Source organism: Condylura cristata, unplaced genomic scaffold (assembly GCF_000260355.1).
Source record: "Condylura cristata isolate star-nosed mole 26May11 unplaced genomic scaffold, ConCri1.0 scaffold00005, whole genome shotgun sequence".
Lineage (NCBI taxonomy): Eukaryota > Metazoa > Chordata > Mammalia > Eulipotyphla > Talpidae > Condylura > Condylura cristata.
The window spans coordinates 41,749,267-41,762,970 of record NW_004567106.1 but is presented as its reverse complement, the minus strand read 5'-3'; positions in this window follow the sequence as shown (position 1 = coordinate 41,762,970).

Here is a 13,704-nt window from a genome sequence, read left to right as displayed (position 1 = left end):
TGCTCCTCCGGTGGTGCTCCTCCAGTGCTGCTCCTCGGGTGCTGCTCCTCTGGTGGTGCTCCTCCGGTGGTGCTCCTCCGGTGGTGCTCCTCCAGTGCTGCTCCTCAGGTGCTGCTCCTGATGGCTGCCAGCAGAGGCCTGGTCCCTGCACATGCACTGCCAAGCCCTTCAGGGTCACCAGAAATGCCAGGTCTGCTCCTCAGTGTTTTGCTCTGCTAAGGCTTATGGTTCTGTTTCCCAGCCCACAAGATGCCCTCACCTTACCCACCAGGAAGAATAGTCAAACCTCTATCAGTCCCAGCCTGGAGATGCCTGACAACCGAGAGGAGTGACTTCTTAGAGAACCGCCCAGAAGTTTTCCCTAGAATTACAGTGCGGCTTACCCAGTTAAAACAAAATGAAATTCAACAGCACAGAATGGGATGGAAAACCTTCGAGCATTTATAAAGATAGGTATTATTTTGTGCAAACTTTGTTTCAATTATTTATGTTGGTATGCTAATGCACTGAGATACAAAGTGAAATGCATTTTTTCAATGTGAGTCAAGCAAAAGACCTTGAAGAATGCTGCTCTAAGAACGTATAATATACCCCCTGGAATGTCAGATTAGGAAGAAGCTGTTTCTTGGACACATCATGTTGGATCTTGAACCAATGCTTGAACATTTCCATAATAGCAAGTGAAAAACAAAACAACCCTTGCTCTCTTATGGCTTACCTCTCTGAAACACACATGAGTTTAATGAATTCCTCTGCTCAGGTAGCAGGAGTTAGTAGTCATTTATCATCACTTATACCTTCATCAAACATTTATTGAGTTCAACACACTGAGAATATAATAATGGGGGAAAAGAAACAAAAATTCCTCTATTAGTGGAAAGTATATTCAAGAGTAAAAGGGAAAATACATATCCAAAACAAGGTAAATAAGTAAAATGGAAATTGTTAATTAGTTATAAGTATGAAGGCAAAAAATAAGCAGAAAAGGACCAAAGGAAGTTTTTGGGGACATGTTCATTTTCTATTTTTCTGCATAATAAATAACTACGTATGTCGTGAGTTAAAACAACTCAGGCATCCGTGATCTCACAATTTCTGTGGGACCAGGAGTCTGGGCCTGGTTTAACCAGGTCCTCTGCCAAGGACCCACAGGGTGCTGGACTGGCTGGGGTGAAAGCTCATTTGGAGAATTGGTTGGAAGAAGAGTCTTCTTCCAAGCTCAAACAGATTATTGGCAGGACCTAATTTCTCACAGTTGTATGACAGAGAGCCTGGCACTTTGGTGAGTGTCCACTAGATGCACTTTGCTCTATTTTATTAACAGTTTGTATCAAGTGCCATCCTCACCTAAGGGCAAGAGGATTCTACAAGGGTGTGGCTCCTGAGGGTCACCTTAAGGTATGTCGCCAAGGAGAGGGTTGCAGTTTTAGAGGGTGGCCAGAGGAGGTATTTCTCAGAAGTAGCATGTGGGTGAGAACCTGGGGCAGAGGAGAGTCAGGTGACCTTTTTTTTTTGGTGCCATCTCCCAAAGGGGAAAAATCAAATTCCAAGCCTCAAACACCATGCCTGCTATTTTTTTTTTAAGATTTATTTATTTGTACATACAGAACTGGGGTACAGACCAGAGGCTCAGGGGTGGCGAGAGGCTTCACCAGAGACAGAGTGGGGAGCAGAACAGGCAGATAGACAAAGTACACTGCTGAGGGGAGCAGCGGGCGTGTTAGGAGAGGTCTGCCACGCCGTGTGGTCACCTCCGGGCCAGGCGGGAGTCGAACTTATGCATAAGTAGCTTCAGCTTCTCAGTGCTGTGCTTTAACCTGCTGCGCCACCAGGGAGGGCCCATGCCTGCTATTTTAAGGGAAAATAACCACTGAGCTTATAAGAAACAAAAGAGAGGGAGACAAATGGATGCTACAGAAGAATTTCTGCTGTCCTGTTTCTGAGCAAACAAGAGAAAAGTAGAGCAGAAGAAGCTGGCATTCAGTAGTAACACATTAGACAAGCAATTTGTGTGAAAGGCCTAGAGGCACAAACACAAGTGTGTACGTAGTGATGGGATTTCCATTTCTCAGTGAACTGGGAAGCAAGGTTGTGGGTTCTATAGAAAGGAGACAGTGTCACTTTAATAAAAGCAGTTTTGTTGAACTGGGAAAAATAGTATAAACTATTTGCTGGCCCTTCCAGGTAGTACAACAGGTTAAAGCGCAGCACTATGAAGCTATCTGCAGCCACTGCAATGTGACACACATGGGAGACAGACCTCTCCCATCCGCCTGCTGGTCCCCTCAGCAGTGTATTAGAGGTAGACCCACCTCTCTTGCTCCCCACTCTGTCTCTGGAGAATCCTCTCACCTCCTGAACCTCTGGCCTGAAACTCAGTTCTTGTATCCATAAATAAATAAATCTTTTTAAAAACACACACACTTGGGCCCTCCCTGGTGGCGCAGTGGGTTAAAGCACAGCACTAAGAAGCTTAAGCCACTTCCGCATGAGTTCGATCCCCGCCAGCCCCAGAGGTGACCACATGGCGTGGCAGACCTCTCCTGACCCGCCTGCTGCTCCCCTCAGCAGTGTACTTCATTGATCTGCCTGTTCTGCTCCCCATGCTGTCTCTGGCCTGTACCCCAGTTCTGCATGAATAAATAAAAACACGCACTTAAGTTTGCTGTGAGGATAAAACTGGATAACATGTAAAAGTTCAGGACTCATCATTTGTGCTAATACTAATCTTTTCATTATTTGATATCATTCCTGACCTTTACCTCATTGTCCCCTCTACAGTCCTTTTCCTGTGACTTACGCCCTTGTCCAGGGCCTACATGTTCACGTTGGAGGGCCTCGCCATGTAGTCTTCTGTGAACAGGGCTCTGCTGTTTCTCTTCTGCACACAGAAGCCCACACCCAGGAGAGGCTTTTAATTTCAAGGTGGAGCTGCTTTTGACCCCCAGCTTCCGAGGACAGGCCTGGGGCAGGCCCGGGGCTTTCCTATTCTGTGAGGGAAGTCCCAGGCCCCATTGCCAAAGATGAACGGCCAAGCTGGGGATTTCCTGCCTTACACTGACCTTATACTCCATGGCCACCATGGGCCTCAGAAAGTGGGCTGCACCTATTCCTACCTGTAAAATGTCCCTTGCTTGGCATTTATTTTGCCCTTTGTTCTTTCAGGCTCTTTGTGGGTCAGCTGTGGTGTGAGTGTTCAAGGGTCACAGCAGGAATCAGGTGGATGTGATTTCTACCCTGTTGGTGTTTACAGTTTGGCTGGGATCAGAGCTTTAAGTAGTTTAATACATGCTCACTAAAGATCTGTGAACTACAATCTTTTCTCCTTACTGTGTCCCCATGACAAATTAATTCACCTTTTGTCTGTGGCAGCTCACTGCAATGCAGAGCTGCGTGACTGTTACAGCCATGCTTGCAAAGCCCCAAGGATTTTTATCAGACACTTTATAGGAAAAGTTGGCTGATCTCTGGCTGTGGAGGATGAGGTTGTTCAAAGATGCCCTCGATGTGTGTGAGGACCCAGGAGGGGTTTGGTCCTGGTGAAAACCAGAAGTGAGAATTCACACCCTCATGGATATAATGGCTTGTGGGTTTGTCCAATAACGAGTCCACTCAGGAGTGGCTGAGACACCTTCATGAAGGAGGCTGAGGTATGACAGTTACTAATATGATGCTACAGCTTGAAATTTGCTGGGAGTTGTTCTTAAGTGTTTCACCATTCACATAGAGAAGTTAATGATGTGAGGGGATGGATATGTTCCTTTACTTGATCATTTCACAATGTACATGTACATCAAAGCTGTACATTCTCTATACAATTTTATTTGTCAATAATCCTTCAGTAAATCTGGGGAAAAAACCAATATCCCTAAAAAAAAAAAAAAAAAAGAAGAAGAAACAAGCTGTACCAAATTTCCACGTTGTCTTAAATCAAGGCAATTTCTAGAACAGGAGTAAATTTCTTTCTCCTTGTGCAAAAAAATACAAAAATATTGGGAGTCCAAAGTATCTATTCATTAAAACCTGTCCTCCCAATTCATAGAGTATGGCGGTACTGCCAGACAGTATCCCAGTCAGCAGCTACAATTCCCAGATTCCTCAGCGTCCAGCTGTGGCCACATGACTAATTCTCACCAATGAAATGGGAGTGGGAGTCACCTGCCATTTGTCACCTCGGGCTTTAATGACGCAAAAAAGGGGCTGTGTCCCACCACGTCTTTTCCTTTTCAGTTACCCTGAAGCAGAGGTTGAAATACTAGCACCTGGGATCCTCTTAAACTGCAGGGCTGTACAGTAGGTCCAGGATGGGCCTGGGATCTTGTTTCAAGAAGTTTCCAGCGGATGCCAGCTCACTTTTTCAGAAGAAAAGCTCTAAGGGATGCTGAGGGCTAAGAATTCAAGTGACTTTGGCTTCTGAATCTCTAAACAAAGAAAAACTACCTCTTTACCCCCCAACTGCTCACCTGTTTCCTGAGTGAGAAATCAGCCTTCTGCAGAGGTGTGAGGGGGTTGTTGAAGGTGGGATTGACAATAGTCTTACAGAAGAGTTTCTGGCAATTGACTACTTCTGTTTTAAAGTACTCTTGTAAGAGTAATTCAGGACAAATTTTATTCCTGACTGTTCCCAATCCCTTAATACAGGACAAATGTTTTACACGGTTCCCTCATATTTTAAGAAATCTATCTCTATTCTTTATAACCATTTGCTCTTTGAAGGAGTGGTGGTGGGGGGAGGACCTTCTTGACTTTTTGTTGATTCAGGTTAAAAACTGAAAAATAGGTCGGGGTTGTGAGTGATTTGCCTCTTGTAGTTGGAAGGTTTGTGGGAAGCAGGTCTTTGACCCTGAGGGGTCCATACTGGTAGCTAAGGGGGCAGAGAGGCAGAGGGATTCTGGAACAGTTCAAGGCCAAAACCCACAGGGCCTTTACATGCTTCCAATAAACATTTACCCTGAGGAGGTCAAGTTCATGTAAAGCATCTTGACCAGCTGGGTCCTGTGTGCTACAGTCAGCCAAGGCCATCAGTGGGACATGTCCCCTTGCATTTCGACCAGGGCCAGGACAAGTCCACCTGGTTGATTTCAGTCAGGTCCCGACCTGACCTCTCTGGAATGAGAGGCAGAGCCAGGTCCTACTCAAGCCCTGTCCAGTGGACCAACTAGCCCGGGAGCTTTGTCAGCTCCCAACGAATCTTTAAGCTCTCCTTTCCTGGGCTCTCTGGCAATCTTGCATGGTCTATGGCTCACCTCTTCTGCAGTCTCTTCTTAGCCATCTTCCATCTCTGTGCGACGATGCTCTTATATCTCCGCCTCCAGGCTCAGGCACAAACTTCCGCAGGCCCACACCACGCTCAAGGTGTCCCCAAACAGCCCCACATGTGCCCTGTGCCTCGCCCACGCAAACAACATCAAGGCCTCAGGCGATAGCCACAGACGCCAGCGGCACAAAAAGCCTGATGAATTCGCTCACCCACACCCTGCCAGCTTTGAGATGAGGTTAAGCTTGAGCATGAGCAGGAAGTCAAGGGGAAATAGTTACTGGGTGAAGGGAGCTTCATCCCAAGGAAAGCTCAAATAACATCAAGCCCGTATGTAAGAATTTTGTAGAAATAGAAGAAAACCTGAGAAAATTTGTCAACTGTGCCCTCTAACTCATCAGGGTCACTAACCCTATTGAAGTCATTCTAGATCAGAGTTAGAGATGAGACCACATTTTCCAAAATGATCTCACCTTCAGCATGTATTCAGTCAATGCTTTTAATTTGCTCGGCACTGTGAGAGTTAACTAGAGGCAAATGAGAAGAATCTTTCATCCTCACCTTGTTGATGGAGAATGCTCAGAACCTGTTAAGATAAAGCTGAGTCTGTGTGCTGATGAGACGCCTGCGGGGGTGGGCAGGGTTCACTCAGCTACTGGGGCAGGACCACAGCCCCCAGCCCTGGTGGAAAGGGTGCTGTCTGCTTGAGAGAGAACTTAGGGGAGGTGGACTTGTAGCCAGGGAGGGCAGAAGCGCCCAAGGCAGCTGCGGGAAGTGGGGCGATAAGGGGCCCCACACCTCCGTGGGCCTCCTAGGGCCTCACTCCACTCCCATGTTACGTATAGGAACCTGCACTGCCCCAGGCTGTTCTGTCCAAGCAGGAGACCCCACCAGGGGTCTCCGGGGTCCTCTGAGTAAAGGTCCAAGTCCTAGCCAAGGCCTGTGAGGTCTCACGTGATCTGGAGCCCACAATCCCTCAGCCTCCAGCTGGCAAATTCCCATGTCCTGCTGTGTGGCACAGGGCCACTGGCTTCTGTGGGCCCTCGGATCTAAGAGTTGGTCTGCTCACCCCTTGCCACAGGGGGACCAAACAACCGTTTCCCCAAGGGCATCAGGATGCTGACTCACAGTTTTAAAATCAGGGCAACATCTGGCCAGCTGAGGTGCAGTAGTGAGCATTCCCCTGGGTTCTCAGGGTCTCTCCCACCAAGACTGACATTCTGCTTAGTTAGGGCCATCATTCTCAGAAGCCCTTGCCTGCCCCTCCAGGCCCCCTGCACCTGCCTCAGATGCCTTCACTCCTGCTTTGGAGCTCTGTTACTCCTACATTCCACAGCTGGTGTGGAATCAGGGTCCTGCTGAAGAGACACGGAGTCTTTGCAGGATGGTGGTGCCCTCTGAGGCCCCACCCTCTGCAGTGTCTGACCTGCTGCTGAGACCTAATAAATATTCATTGAATAACAATCCCAGAGCAGCACTGAAAATATTTAGATCGTTCTCAGTTAACAATAGCAGCAATAATAAAAACATATGTATCAAATATTTATTCTAAGAATCCCTAACTTCTTTTCAAGTTGGATGATGAGCACATTGGTGCCTGCTTTAAATTCCAGGAAATCCATCTAGGTCTTCATCTTCTGGGAAGATATGTTGTCACAATAAAAATGTTCAAATTGGAGTCCCTGGGTGCTATGTCTCTTCTTGGAGGTGAGTGTGTGTGTGTGACAATTAAGTTCATCTCAGAGTTGGAAAACTAGATCAAGGAACAAGAATCTAGGTGTTCCCTCTATCATTAGACAACAGAGTTATGGGGATGCATGTCATTGAGCCTTTTGTCTCCTGCTAACCTTTACATTTTGAAATGGGTGCTGTACACGGCTCTCTGTTCAAAGCATTCCTCCCATGACTTTCTCCTGCTAGCCACTTGAAGTTTACTCTTTCTATAGTGTGAAGGACTGGAAAAAATAAGTTCACTCAGCTTTTTCCTGTGGCACCTGGCCTGCAGAAAAAACACTTTCCAAAATCCTTGCTTTCTGTGACAAGATACTCCTTGAATGCTAACAGTTTTGAGGCTATTTTCCTACCTAACTGGTCCCACTTCAACCTATTACCTCATTAATCTCTCAGGGTGAGTCCCAGGGGGGTTCTAGGTGATTCCCAAGTCACTGTCTAGATTCAACTTCTCACCTGAGTGTCATTCTCCTTGGAAAATCTCCAGTCTGTGGTTATCGGTTAGGTAAATATTTTCATTTGGCAACTTGAGTGTTCCTCACACTTTATAAGACAAAACACTTACTGATGTCCCTTGTAGAGCTGGCTTTCTTCCTCTTTCCTCCCTTTCACTCAGGCTTGAAGACTGATGGTCGAAGACGCTGCATCCTCTATGTCTGGGTTCTGCTTGTTCTCCCTCTTCCAGAGCCCTGGAATCATTGCTCCCACCCATTCCAGGCCTTCAAGACCGAGCTCAGTGCCCACCTCCTTCTCCCTGGACAGGATTGCCAGGACTATGTTCCAGAGCCAAGTGCTGATTTTATCTTTTTTCTGCCCAGAACCCTTTCACAATTCTCCACTGCTAATGGCGTTCACCATCTGTTTGAGCCAACCTCTTCATTTAAGATCCCCTTTCTCTGTTACCCAGTCTTAGTCAAATTAAACAATTCACTGTTCTCCCAACTCACCTCCCAGTTTTCTTTCTCATGCAGTTCTCTTCCTCACACCTACCCATTCTTCCAAACTCAACCCCAATGCCACTTACCCAGGAGGACTTCTCCTCCAGTCCATTTCCGCAGCCCACAGAACCTTGCCTTCCTAACACACTGCATTCTGCCATGTGTTAGTTTCTTAGTTTCCTAAGTAAATCAGATGGCCTGAGAAGAGGAGGTATGTTCTGCTCACCTACAATATTTCTATATACCTATAAATGCTTACTAATTCAGCTTTCATTATACTGAGTTAGACAGGTTATCCTTTTAGCTCACACAGTTCCTAAAAATAACTTTATAAAATTTAGATCCGATTTTATTTTTTAAGGTGACATCTATATTTTTATAATAAATTTAATTAGTGCCAAGGCTGTATTTCTCTTATATGCATGCTTCATAACATTTTCATTTAAGCCCTATAGCCACAGTTTGACTTATTTAATTTATGCAATAATATACCTACCATATAATCTAATGAGCAAAACCCATCCCTGTTGAGCCAGAGAAATAACCGAATGACACTAAAATGTGGATGCTAATTCTTCGATAGATAGGAACCCTACCAGTCTCCTGGAGAGGAAGAGAGCTCACTGTACTATTTCTCAATGTTCTCTACTTTGCTCTCTTGATTCTCCAGCAGGAGGGTTGCTTCTCCAATTGCTTCTTCATTTAACACCCTAAGGTTTTGTACCCCAGGCAAAGTACCAGAATAATTCTGCTACTTTGTGGAACAGTTTTTGAGGGCAGGTGGGGGGAGGGGACTGGTAGACCAATGGTCAGCAATGAATAAAAATGTAAGTTGAAGTTCTGAAAAATGGTTCTGTTTAAGCTATTCACACCTGTGAAACCTATGTGACCCTAGGATGGAGTTTCCCAGCGTGACAAGCGCTGACCTGGAATGAAACCAGAGGTGTCAATTCCTTTTACCCAGATACACGTTGTTCTGCTTTTAGAAAAGTTACCTTTCCCTTAGAAAGTCAGAGGTCACTTTGTTGCTTCATAAGATTCTCAGGTTCTTCTAGGTCAAGTCACTCTCTAAGAGGCAGTTTCATCAGAAGAAAAGATTCCAGCAAATTCTTAAGAATCTAAAAAAAAGATGGGGGACCTCCTGGGTGGTGCAAGGGGTTAAAGTGCAGCACTATGAAGCTGTCCGCAGCCACAGCAGCAGAAATTCCATCTCTTGCTAGGGAGGGGACCCACATGGTGCAGCAGACCTCTCCTGTGTCGCCCTCTCCTCCCCTCAGTCTATCTGCCTATTCTCCTCCCCACTCTGTCTCTGATGAATCCTCTCACCCTTGCACCTCTGGTCTGTACCCCAGTTCTTGGATGCGTAAATACATAAATCTTAAAAAAAAAAAAAAAAGATAGGTCCCATCTGCCAATTACCCTCCCCAGGGTGGTAGGACAGAAGCAAACTTTAAGGGGCCCTGACCACGGAGCTGTCTGGATGTAACGTTATCAAATGCCCAGCCAAAGTTCAGTTTAATTCTAGGGTGTTTCTCCATTGTTTATATGCAAATGTTTACAGCTACCGTTATCATTACCCCAATAATCATCATCATAATTTCTACACACTTAATTGGTGCTCTCAATGAAGTAGATACTATGCAGAGCTAATCATCAGACATAGCACCCTAACCCTATTTTAAAACTTGGGAAACATTGTTGTGATTTTTTATAGGCATCCGATATTGTTAACCCCAAATGCTTTACATTAAGTCCAAACTCTCTCAGTAGTTAGGTCACTTGATTTGCTGTGAATTGGTCTGAAAGCTGGTAGTACTGATGGGCAGGGAAAGATGTACCTCTGGGTAGCTCGAGTCCACATGAGTTGGGGAAAACGCTAAGAAAAAGAATGGACATTTTCAAATATGCTTCAGGGCCTATGCAAGCTTGTTTCTTCAGCATTTCAGCAAATCCCCCTCTACTGCAGAAACAACAATCAGTTTCTGGAGGAGAGCCTCATGCTTCAAATACACATATGAAGTGATTCCAGGCACCTATGGACCTTGAGTGTCTGTGCTTTACCATCTCAGGGTCTGCATAATCCATGGCTTGGAAGGTGAAACAGACCCTGAGGAAAGCGATGGGCTCTCAGCTGAAAGCCTGATGGTTCTAAGACAGAGGCTGCAAATTGGTGGGCTGGGAGCCAGATTCAGTCTGCAGATGGTTTACTGTGGGATTGTTTTCTACTTATTTTTCGGGGTTTCTTAAAAATGTGAATTAAACTGGTCAACTTTAAAACCATAAAATTTCAAATAAAGAACTGATTTTTTTTTTCTTTGAGAAACTGGAAGCCTCTTCCATTGTGAACCTGGACTTGGCAAAACAACAGTGTTAGAGGAAGGGTATGCTGGCCTGTTGGCCCAGTTCCGACTGGCTCCTTTACTTTTTCACAGTTTCCTGCCTGGCTTTGCAGACAGCTGAGTTCACCATAAGGCCCTTCCTGACAAGTGTTTGCTGGCCTCAAGCATCTCAGTCCTGCCTTGGTCCTGTCCTAAGCTTTTTGGTCTCTGATTCAGTTTTTTGCGTGTGTCCCAATGACTTATTTTTTCTTTTAAAATATTAATTGGATGCACACCATTAATATTTAAACTCCTTTTTGTTAACTAACTTGTTTTTGCTCTTGGCCATTTTCAGATTAGTCCAAAAAGAATGACATATATTTATTGCAAATGCCATTTTTGTGCTTAGTTTCACACTTTATGACACCTTCTTCCCATTTGAAAAAAGTAATACTAGTAGATTCCATTTTTAAAGCATGGCATTGGTGTGAAAACTGGATAGTTTGGGAATTTGGGTCTCCTTTCTCCATCTGGGGGAAGTTTCAACAGTACGAGGGTTGAGAACTCTCTCTGGACTGCAAACTCGATGGCAGGGTTCTTACCCAATGAACTTGTGAGGCGCTCTTCTCCCTACTGCGGGGATTTAATTCACTGCAGCAAGTACATTCAACCAATCATTTGGACCTTCACACTGCTTTTCTCTAGATGTTGGCTTCTGCATTAACTCCATGAGGGTTTGCATGAAAACAGAAACAAAAACAAAACCACAATTAAAAGGAAAAAAAATGTGATGGAATTGTTGATTGATATCTTAAATCCTTTTTGAAAAGGGGGTCTGTATCAGTCAATGTAGCAAGCAACAGAAACACTGCCAATTCAGATCATCTAAGAGGAAACTCCAGTTTGCGGGGATGAAAAAAGTCAATAGTTTTTTTCCCTATGTATTTCCAGTTGCACTCAGAGTCAAGTTTTAAAGAGGCCCAGTGGGGGTATTAAGTTGACACTTAAAAATATTTATGAAAACTGCAGCTTAAAAAAAAAAGAACTCCAGTAGTTATTTGCTTCAAATTGACACACAGCCTATATAGTTAGAAAAAGAAAAGATTTTTGGATATATATTTTATTTGACAGTGTTTTAGAATATCATACAGTAAACAAGATTTCTGTAAAAGTTAATTTATCCATAGTGGTGCGTTTCATAAAAATAGTTGCTCACTTACAGTCTTTCTGTGACTATTAATACATGGAATTATATTTATAGAGATACAGCTGTACAGGGTAAATTCACAGCTAACACTACACAGAAATATTATTTGGAATGGGATTTAGATGATGTGCTGTCTTCACAGGTTATGGATTACAGCCGCATAAAGCAATTACTGCACAAGTAGTAGCTGTGAACTGTGCAAATTAGAGTTTATGCAAGCGTAATCTCAATTTTTTTTCTTCTTTTGTAACACATGGAAAATAAAGGTCAGAGGATACAGTACCGGGACGTGCAGCTACACTACAGAAGCATTGTCCAAAACCAGATTCAATAAATTAATGGCAAACTATACTGGATGTCTAGTCCAGGGGAGAAAGACTGATTGATATTAAACCAAAAGTATTGTAAACTGCTACATGTGTTTGTGCTTTTGTTTATGATGAATGGGCTTCATTTTGGAAATTGCTTTTATAAGCTGCAAGACCCTTCATAGAAGCTTTCAACCATATTCTCCTCTTGTCAAACAACTAAACTACTCCTATGCTTGATGGAAATTAAATGGCTAATGTTCAAGTTACCGCAATTACAAAGAAGGGGAGAGTCAGCCAAGGGATGCTATTATGTGTGACCTTGTGTGATGAACCCGATCTCCTCATTTTACTTATTTGTCTACAAGTGCTGGAGGTGAGGCTTATTTGCATTCGGACTCCCTGGAAGGGGCAGACTCTGGGAAGGAAGAGGCCTCATTCATTCTGGGCACATTAAAGAGAAATTGTCCTCAGAAACATTTTGCCTTTTAATATTTGTAGTTACAAGTAAGTACCAGTAGATAATTAATTGAAGGTAGAGTTTTCCAGAAAAATATTAAAACAGCAGGGAAGAAAGGAAAGCCTTAGCATTTTACTAGGGGACCAATCAGAGCGCTTTGAAAATAAACAGAAACATCTAAAGGTTGCTAAAGAGATAAAGCACTGGGAAATAGAAGACAAAAAAGCAAACTAAATGGAAACAAGAAGGAAAAGAATAAGGAAAGATTAAGCAGAAAAGAATGTTATCAAGATTCATGTTCTTTAATGAAAATAAACTGTTTATAAGTGATTTTTTATTATTAGAGATTCATTATAATCTGGGCAATATAGGAGAAATACTTTGCCTCTGGTCTGTCAAAGTGAAAATTAATGGAAGATGAAGGGCTTAAAAAAAGACATTAAGTGAAATATAACATTGTTGACAAAGAAGCTACTATCTCTGCTAGCCTGAGACAATAGGAAAGCCTTTTCACAAAGGAACTGCAGCGTTGCCAATCGTGACTCAACCAATTGTTTAATAACCTTCAATTATAAAATTCATATTTTAGGTGAAAACCAATTAAGGTCTACGCGCTAAACTGCAAAACTCAAACTATGGCAAACTGTTCCCTAGGAAACAGTTTTTAAAACCTTTTTTCCCCTTCCACTGAAAATGTACAGAAATATGATCTGATCACAGAAATGGCAGTAAAAATGGCATCACACCAATGAAGTCACTAATTTCTAATTCATCCTGCAGGACGCAGGCAACGGTGTTGCTGGTACCGGTGATGGACGCCGCGGGTGAGCCATGGAAACATCATGGACGAACAGTTCAGCATGTTTCAAAGAAACCCTTTAACCCCTGTCTAGATATGTCAAGAACGATTTATTTACAACTCTTTAGATCAATTAAAAGATATAATCTTGTCTCAGTGTCAGCTTGCTCCGTGCAGTTTGATTTTTAAGGCGATATTCCAGTTTGTGATTGCTCTTAACTTGTCCAGTTTCTTGATAAAAAGTTTGGATGACATCCAAATCCTTCATGCAGTGGGGGGGATTTTTTTTTCTTTCTGTTTTACTAAAGCTACACTGCACTGTCTCTCTGTGGTGTTCTTCACGTTATTTTGGTTCTTCCATAGCTGCCCACGCCCCCACAGTGGAACTGGGGGCTTTGGGATCAGTTTAGGTCTGCGCGTGTACCGTCCCCGCTCGTTGGACACATGGGCCTTCTCGTCGATGAGCCCAGGTCTAGGTGCCTCGTGGATCTATGCGTGTGACAGTGAAAATAAATTAAAACGCCGTGAGACGGAACCTAAGAAGAACGGCCTGCAGCCGCGCGCGGCTCATCTGCTGGCCGCCGAGGCGCCGGGTTTGAGGGCGCCCGGCAGCTTGTCGGAGCCTGGTACCTTCCAGGGCCCCGGGGCGACGGCGGCTTTGCGCACCGCGGCGCTCCCGGGAGCCC